Source organism: Rhinopithecus bieti, unplaced genomic scaffold (assembly GCF_001698545.2).
Source record: "Rhinopithecus bieti isolate Rb0 unplaced genomic scaffold, ASM169854v2 scaffold_13857, whole genome shotgun sequence".
NCBI classification, from domain to species: domain Eukaryota; kingdom Metazoa; phylum Chordata; class Mammalia; order Primates; family Cercopithecidae; genus Rhinopithecus; species Rhinopithecus bieti.
The window spans coordinates 73571-83168 of record NW_016807741.1 but is presented as its reverse complement, the minus strand read 5'-3'; the positions used below and the strand labels follow the sequence as shown (position 1 = coordinate 83168).

The following is a 9598-nucleotide window of genomic DNA, read 5'->3' as shown; positions in this document are numbered from 1 at the left end:
GCAGTAGTTGTCTCTGGTAGGGTTAATGCCTGAGAATGGCATGAGGGACTTTGCTGGGGTGGTGGGAATGTCTGATACCTTGATCTGAGTGTGGTACGTACATTGTGCAGCACATTACACGTGTGTATGTATGTACACACATTTGCACATGTACATATAAATCTTTCCCTGCACTCTTCCTTCAAAACAATTACCATTTTTGTAATTATTAACTTGTCTATTTTTATTTTTTTTTTAGTTTATCATCTCTATTATGCTGTAAACTCAGAGGACAGACCTCAAGGCTTTTTGGAGGGTGTCTACTTACATAGTAGGTGTGAATTATATATTTGTAGGATGAATATATGAATGAATGAATAAATGAATGAATTTTGGCATTTGGGGTGCTTTATTCTTGCCCTAGAGGGAATAAGACTACTCAGAATTGCATGGAATGGTCAGGAGTAGTGTTCATCAGAAAGTTTAAAAAATTTTTTTAAAATTATTTTTAAATTAAAAAAAATTTTTTTGAGACAGGGTCTTGCTATGTTGCTTAGGCTGGTCTTGAACTCCTAGGTTCAAGTGGTCCTCCCACCCTGGCCTCCCAAAAGCTGGGATTATAGGTGTGATCCATCTTGCACGGCCCCATTGGGAAGTATTTTTTTTTCTTTCATAGATAAGGAAACAAAAGTGTCATTTAATAAGCATCTAACATGTGTCAGGCCCTGTGCTTTGCAAATGTGTCCTTTAAACTTCATAACAATTCTCGGGGATAAGCACTGTTTCTTCAAGTAGGAGGAGAAGATGAGATTTAGAGTTCGCAACTCATCCAAAGTCACACTGGAGGGCTGAGGACGGCAAGTGTGCGGGTGATTCAGGCGCTCCCTTCTTGCAGTTCTTCCTTTGCCCTCTGGTCTCTGTGTTTCCTTTGGTGTTCCTGGAGAGAAGGCCAGAGCCTTGTTCACACAGCTGCAGAGGGAGTGGGGCACTCCCTGGGGCAGCGTGGGAGCTTCATCTCTACCTTCCCGCGGGCCAAGCACAGGGCCTGGCACACAGCGAGTGCGGGGCAAACCCTCTAGGAGTGAATGGAAAAGCTGTGATGATATGAAAGAATGTGATTACATGTTCCCCCATCCTATACATACTCAGCTTTCACAAACGTGTAGATTAGAAGCGGCTCGAGGGCAGAGTCTTGGTACAAACTTCTCTGTATGGTGCTTTGTGGTGGGCCACAGCGGCTGAAATGTCCCACTGGAGTAGAAATCAGCAAACTGCACCCTGTGGGCTAAATCTGAAAACTGTCTGTTTGTATAAATAAAGTTTTATTGAAACACAGCTCCGCTCATATATTGTCTACGGCTACTTTCGCTGCATCGTAGAGTTGAGTAGTTGTGATGTGGCCCGCATGCCCTGCAAAGCCTACAATATTTACTCTCTGGCCTTCACAGAAAAAGTTTGTTGATCCTTACAATTGAGATTCCCTTTGTGGATTCAGCTTGTCTCAGCCTGTTTGAGATGAACTTTGCTGAGAGTGGGATGGCAGGTGCTCTGGTGAAGGAGGAAGTAGGCAGCAGTAGACAAGGGCAGAAGCCTCTAAAGTTCGACCTCCCTCACCTCATAGTTTACTCATTGTTGCCCCAAATTTACACAACTCAAGACAGGAATCCCAGGATGAAGTCCCGGGATGCAGGCGTTCCCTAAGCCTAGCTGGTAGCTCTTCTCTACCAAAATAATAATAATCCAAACACAGCATTTCGCGAGACGGAGGCAGAAGGATTGCTTGCGACCAAGAGTTTGAGACCATCCTGGGCAACATAGTGAGACCCCCACACCCACATCTCTACAAAAAATTAAAAAGTTAACCAGGCATGGTCGTGTGCACCTGTAGTCCTAGCTACTCAGGAGGCTGAGATGGGAGGATTGCTTGAGCCCAGGGGATTGAGGCTGCAGTGAGCCATGATGGTGCTACTGTACTCCAGCCTGGGTGACAGAACAAGGCTCTGTCTCTTAAAGAAAAAAATCCTGGGAGAGGTGCTGTCCACCTCTCCCATCCCTGCAGTGAGTTTCTCAGCCTCCTGAGTAGCTGGAATTACAAGCATGGGCCACCATGCTCCGCTAATTTTTTTATTTTTTTATTTTTAGTGGACGGGGTTTCACCATGTTGGCCAGGCTGATCTTTTTTTTTTTTTTTCATTCAAGAGAATTAAATCATTTATTGATTACACATGATAATGGATAATACACAAGCTTCACTCCCATCTATAATTTTATCTGGTACCATTATTCAATTTAGATATATTGCATAGGATGTGCCAACAATCACTTTTATAACCAATAATTCCATGATTTTGCTTGGATAATCCCTTTTAATGGTGAACTTCAGGTCACAATAGTAACTATCATTTCAACTACACCAAGGTTTCCGAAGACAATGGCTTCTCCACCCAAGCAGGTTGTCTATAAATTCCAAATACAACCTGGCATCACCCTGAAGGAATTCTAACTTCACACTGTTGGGGAAATTTACCAAGATGGCTACAGAGTAGACTAACTTTACACAGCACATTAAAAAAAAAGACATTTATTCAGCACCATGATCAGACTATTACATTTAGCAATCAACAGCATGGGTGCAAAAAAACTACATTAAAACCCTTTGTTGGAATGCTTTACACTTTTCACAGAACAGAAACTAAAATAATCTGTTATACAATTAGTCACAAATACGGTCCTCCAGTTTTTGCCCATACATATGAGTGTTTGTCTAAAACATGTCTTCTTTGTAGCAGCTAGGCCCTGCCACCACTGTGCTTGACTGAGTTCACAAATCTGTTGTAACCTGTAGCTTCCCTGGTCACTTCTCTGACTCTCCTCTCCTGCTAAGCTTTGTTTCCTAATTAAAATCTTCTGCCACTGCCATAGCTACTGCTACTGCTGGAACCTCCATAGCCCCTTGGTTTCATGGTTTTGCAAAGTATTGGCCTCCACCGCCATAGGGGCCAGAGCTTCTGTCTCCACAATTTCCTCCTTTCACGGGTCCAAAATTTGAAGACTGATCGTTGTAATTGCCAAAATCATTGTAGCTTCCACCACCTCCAAAATTGCTTCTATCATTACCAAATCCCTTATAGCCATCCCCACTGTCACCACATTCACCACCACCATGATGGCTGCCACCAAAGCTGCCATGACCACTGAGGTTTCCTCCATGACCAAGGTCCCACAGAAACCACCTCCACGACCACCACCAAAGTTTCCAGAACCACTTCGACCTCTGGCTGGATGAAGCACTCGCCATCTCTTGCTTTGACAGGGTTTTCCTAACTTCACAGCTGTGGCCATTCACAGTATGGCATTTCTGAATGACACGGAGTCATGGTTGTCAGAGCTGTCAAAGGCAAAGCCCCTTTTCTTGCCACTGCCTCAGTCAGTCATGATTTCCATCACTTCAATTTTTCCAGACTGTTCAAAATAATCTCTTAGGTGATGTTCTTCTGTGTCTTCTTTAATGCCACCAACAAATATCTTTTTCACAGTTAAGTGGACACCTGGTCTTTGAGAATCTTCTCTTGAGACAGCTCTCTTTGGTTCCACAGCTCTTCCATCCACCTTGTGTGGCCTTGCGTTCATGGCGCATCCACCTCCGCCACAGTGGCATATGTGACGAACCAAAGGCCCTGAAGTGCTTGGTGTTTGGATCTCTCATTACCACACAGTCCGGGAACGCTCTCCATTGCTCAGAATGGCTCCTCAGGCTCTCATTGGTTGTCTCAAAGCTCAACCTTCCAATGAAGAGCTTCCTCAGCTGTTCGGGCTATTTAGGAGACTCTGACTTAGAGATGAGGGCAAGGAGAAGAGAGACTTGAAGGATGGTTCTTCCGCGGCATCCATGGGCAGAAAGCCAGGCTGATCCTGAACTCCTGACCTCGGGTGATCCACCCGCCTTGGCCTCCCAAAGTGCTGGGATTACAGGCGTGAGCCCTGACCTCCGGCCTTATTAAGGTTTTTTTTTTTAACACAAGTGACTCCATTTTGATTCTGGAAATTTCCCAGTTTCCATGCCAGGTACAGAGCAGGGAGTGGGCACAGTCAGGAAGTAAAGATGAAAGGAACATCAAGAGCCCAAGAGGGTTGAGGGCTCCCAGCTAGAGGTGATCTTAGTGAGCTAGGGTGGGGAACATTCAGCATTCAGAGCAGAGAGAAAAGTAATATGATTTTGGCAAAGAGGGCTGGGCCCTGGCGTAGAGCATTTTAGGGAATGCATGAATCAGAGAGGTGGGAGGCTGTGGCCCGCAGGTGATGGCACACCAAGGTGGAGGACAATGGGAGTGATTGCCCTCACCAGTCCCCGGATGTGTTATCACTGACCTTATCTAGAATTGCTGGAACATGGTGATAATAAATAATAGACTGACTCTTAGTAGCTTTTATGATTGTTTTAAAATTCTCTTGTTACAATCCCACTTCCCTTCACCCTTGGCAGGAAACTGGCCATGGGGCACTGCATATTCCTCTTTCTTCTTCCTTTATTTTATTTTATTTTTTGAGACGGAGTCTCGCTCTGTCGCCCAGGCTGGAGTGTAGTGGCCGGATCTCAGCTCACTGCAAGCTCCACCTCCCAGGTTCACACCATTCTCCTGGCTCAGCCTCCCGAGTAGCTGGGACTACAGGCGCCGGCCACCTCGCCTGGCTAGTTTTTTTTTTTGTATTTTTTAGTAGAGACGGGGTTTCACCGTGTTCGCCAGGATGGTCTCGATCTCCTGACTTCGTGATCCACCCGTCTCGTCCTCCCAAAGTACTGGGATTACAGGCTTGAGCCACCACGCCCGGCCCTCTTCTTCCTTTTTTAAGAGACAGGGTCTCGCTCTGTTGCCCAGTTGGTGTGGTGGTGTGATCATGACTCATTGCAGCCTTGACCTCCAGTGCTCAAGCGATCCTCTCACCTCGGACCCCCAAATAGCTGGGATTATAGGTGCACACCACCACACCCAGCTAATTTTGTATATTTTTGGTAAAGATGGGGTCTCACTATGTTGCCCAGGCTGGTCTTGAGCTTCTGGGCTCCAGCAATCCTCCCATCTCCGCCTCCCAAAGTGCTGGGATTACAGGTGTGAGCCACCGCACCTGGCCCTACACTGTGTATTTCTGCAATGCCTCCATGCTAGTCATGAGCTGGTGCTTCCTTCTACTGTCTTCAGATGCTTTCTAGACTGGTGCCCTCTTTTTTCCTTAGTAGGGAGCACCATAGTACCTCAGTCCAACCCTTCCCACTGCAGGCAGATGAGGTGATGTGCCTAGAGTCATAGAGAGGTCAGTGCATGGGTGAGGAAACTCACAGCTCCCAGATCTGGGCTTAGCTCATGAGCCACGTGACCTCCTAGCAGGCAGGTGTGAGGCTGCCAAGGGAAGGGTGCTGCTGGGAGAAGGGTGCTGCTGTGGCTGGGGAGACAGGATGGCTGTGGGAACTCTCACCCTAACGGGTGGACTGTGGGTTCTCCTGTCCACTAATGGGTAACTCTAGGAACAGGTCCTTCTAATTGTTAGTGAATCTGAGCCTACGGGGCACTGGAGGTGGCTGCCCTGACCCGTTGTGCCATTGATGTGGTGCAGTGAGAAGATAATTCGGCAAGAATTAGAAGACAAAAACCACTTTCAAATAACAGGAGCAGCAGCAACAGCTACAACCTGCTGATTGCTTACTTACTGGTCAATACTCATGGAGCACTTGCTATTTGCCAACCTCCACGCTCAGTACTTTTGAAGCTCACTTAATCCTCCTGGCAGTCCCATGAATAATCCTCTCTTATTATCCCTGTTTTAGGGAAGAGCACATTGAAGCTGATAGAGGTTAAATGACTCGTTCATGATCATCCAGCTAAGAAGTGGCTCAGGAAGAATCAGGATTGAGATCCAGCCGCTCAATACTAAAGCCCACTCAAAACCAGCATATGGCTCTGCACCCACGGATGAGTTTTGGGTGGCAACCTAGGCCCCTGTTCCCAGGACAGGCATCCAGCAGTCCTGGGAGCAGCCTGTACTCCCTGCTTGCCCTGTCCCCACTGCCTCTCATATACTCTGTCATCAGATATTTCTTGAGTCCCACAACAGGTGTCCTGCAGGCACAGGTCAGGATGCTGCCTGGGATAAGTGGGTAGAGGGGTGTGGAGAACGAGCTCTTGGCCATGGTGGCTCACCATGGGCTGAGCAGAAAGTCAGCATACCCTGGGCCAGCAGAACCCAGTATTTATTTGTAATTACTCTCTGTATCCTCCAAAGATTCTGCTTTACGTGAGACAGAGTGGACTAAGAGAAGGAGAGTGAGATTGAGGGTGGGGGATCTTCATGGCTTAGACACTTGCCTAAGCAGCCTTTCCTTTAGAGAAATGAAGGGGAAACGTCATGTTCCTCCTCAATGCAGATGTGGAGCATTGCATTACTTTCCATTTTCCTTTGAAAGCCATTGAGAGAAGAATAAATAGATTTTGGCCTAAAATTAACCTCTTGCTGCTTCCAGAATAACTACGGCTTCTGAGCCCGCAGCAGCGTGTTGCAGAACTGGGAGGGATTTTAGATTCTCCTAGTACAATGGCGAAGAAAAGCACAAGTATGCTCAGTAGTATTAGGCTGGGTCTCCTGAGGGGCTTTTTTACTTTTAATTTTTGGGACAGTCTCAGTGTCTCACCCAGGCTGTGTGCAGTGGTGCGATCATGGCTCACTGCCTCAATCTCCCCAGGCCTAAGTGATCCCCCCACCTCAGCCTCCTGAGTAGCTGGGAGTACAGGCGCGAGCCACCACACTTGGCTAAGTTTTGTATTTTTTGTAGATACGGGGTTTCGCCATGTTGCCTGTTGCCCAGGCTGGTCTTCAACGCCTGTTCTCAAGAAATCCACCCCACTTTGAGTTCCAAAGTGCTGGGATTACAGACATGAACCATTGCACTCAGCCCCAAGGGGATTTTACATTTGGGCCTGGCTCACAGTTCTCATCATTTGAGATGACACAAACCCAGCAAATAGAAGTTCAGAAAGTTGATTTGGCTGGGTTCCCTAGAAGCAATTTAGGTTATGGTTACCAAGCCCCTAAGACATCTGCTTATAAAGTCAGAAAGCCACTTATTTCTGGTGTGTGTGAAGGGCACGTCCTATACAGAACGCCTGCTCAGTGTCAGGAGGCCAACTGCAGATGACAGGGCCTCGTGAGTGTACACGGAGAGGGTGTAAGGTTTTCGATATTCTGCCGAATCCAATAAACGCCTTTCCCCACTCCAGAGAGGTTTTGGTCTGTGAAAGAGACCTGGGACACCAGGCACATTTGTACTCCTTCTGCCCTTTTCCAGGCCCATTGAAGGCCATCAAAATACAGGTTGCACCTGTCAGGACTCAGGCTGGAGCCGGCCAGACACGCAGGAGTCAGCCTGCCCCTGAGGTTGTGGGAGGAAAAGCACCAAGTGCAGCCTGAAGACTTTGATTCCAGGTCTCTTATCCCTCTGCGAGTGAGCTAACTCCAGGGCAGTTGAAGGAAAGGTCAGTTTCTTCTGCACCTTCTCCTTCTTCTCAATTCCTCTCTTGTCTAGCTCCCCAGTTGAGCAGAGCTGAGCAGTGCTAACCTGTGGGGAAATTCAGATAGAAGCTAGAAATCTCCTGCCCAGATACTGGGAAGGGAATTTCTCAGACGAGGTTCAACCTGTCAGGTACCGTCAAAGTCCCAGGCTATGAGCTTAAGGATTCCTGCTTCATGGTCCAGTTTGAAGGGCTGATTTCTCCTGACATCCTTACCCATGCTTTTCTAACCTGACTCCACATCTCCAGAAAGTTGCAATTCACCCCTTCCCCTTCCTGTTCCAGCAGTGCTCTCAGAGAGACCGAGGCTTCATGTTACAGATCAGGAAGCAGAAAGGGAGTGGCTACATCTGTGTTTGAGTCCCGGCTTTGCACACTGATGAGTTGTGTGGTCCTGGGAAAATGTCTTGCCTGCTCTGAATGTTAGTTTTTACACCTGTACTTTAGTTATGAAAGATTTTACACTATCAGGTCCCCGATGGGTTGGCAATTAGTTGAGTAATCTGCTTCATTTTTTTTTTTTTTTTTCCAAGACAGAGTCTTGCTTTGTTACCCAGGCTAGAGTGCAGTGGTGCAATCTCAGCTCACTGCAACCTCAGCTTCCCAGCTTCAGGTGATTCTCCTGCCTCCGCCTCCCGGGTAGCTGGGATTACAGGCACCTGCCACCACGCCCGGCTAATTTTTGTATTTTTAGTAGAGATGGAGTTTCACCATGTTGGCTAGGCTGGTCTTGAACTCCTGACCTTCTGATCTGCCCGCCTTGGCCTCCCAAAGTGCTAAGATTACAGGCATGAGCCACTGCACCCAGCCAATTTGCTCCAGTTTTAGAGAACAAGATTGGAAGACTTCCTCACACACAACCTCGGGAATCAGGGCGAGGAATCCATCTGAACACCTCATGCTCACAGCCAATTGTTCCTGTATTGCGCACTGGTCCTGGCTCCACCCTGAATTACGAAGTCACGACGCAGGCCGGGCGCGGTGGCTCGCGCCTGGAACCCCAGCACTTTGGGAGGTCGAGGCCGGTTGATCACTTGAGGTCGGGGGCCCGAGACCAGCCTGGCCAACAGTGTGAAACCCCTTCTCTACTAAAAAGACAAAAAAGTAGTTGGGCGTGGCGGCACTTGCCCATAGTCCCAGCTACTCAGGAGACTGAGGCAGGAAAATCGCTTGATCCTGGGAGGTGGAGGCTGCAGTGAGCCAAGATCGCACCGCTGCACTCTAGCCTGGGCGACAGAGAGAGACTCCATCTCAAAAGAGAAGGAAAAAAAAAAAAAAAAAAAGACATGCCTGAGGTCTAGAATAACTAAGTCATTGTCCCTTCAGCACGTGGCCATTGGCATTGCTTAAACCCCAAACTGTGAGGGTTGGCACCGTTTGTGAAATATGCTGCAGGATGTAGCAATCGGGCATCTTTTGGAGGGAGCTTAAGGAACTGCTACTCCCATCAACTCTGTGCGATGGAATTGCTTTTGTCCTCAGAAGCAGATGAGTGGGCTCTCTAAGATGAGCTGGGATATCCCATAATTTGAGAAAAAAGCTATCCGTGTCCCCAAACCAAAGCACCAGCAGATAAAGAAGGCATTATTGTCCCAACAGGTTGACTCCAGGCTTTCCTGCCTGATCGGGTCAGGAGCTCTCTGCTGGAGTGCTAGTGGAGAAGACCTGAGTGGCACAGGCTTCTACCTAGATTTTGTGGGGATAGCACACCACCTGGATCTGACAGGTGGAGCTCACCATTGTTCGATGGTCGGGGGAAAGAAGGCAGGGAATTCAGCTGCTATCCTGCTGTGGCTGACCATACTTTCTAATAGGCCAGGCCTGAACCTCAGGGTCTGCCTGTGACCCACCAGCCATGCCACGCTCAGTCCTGTCTGCTGGGATGTCTGGGCATGAGCCCAGCACAGTGGCCAGTTACTGTGGAGATAGGAGACATGTGCTCCCTGCCAAAGGCCAGTTTCAGGAAACTGATGAGACCTCTGCTCTTATTTGGGATCTCTGAACATCCAGTGGTAGGGACAGCTAGTCTTGCTAACAGAATCCTTCCTTTCTTAGGGTCT

General features: G+C 47.9%; 1 pseudogene; it reads right to left on the bottom strand.

Annotated features, from left to right (window-relative positions):
* Nucleotides 1-2760: 2760 nt before the first annotated feature.
* LOC108536678 (heterogeneous nuclear ribonucleoprotein A1-like) lies at nucleotides 2761-7758 on the bottom strand (annotated as a pseudogene).
* Between the last annotated feature and the right edge of the window lie 1840 nt (nucleotides 7759-9598).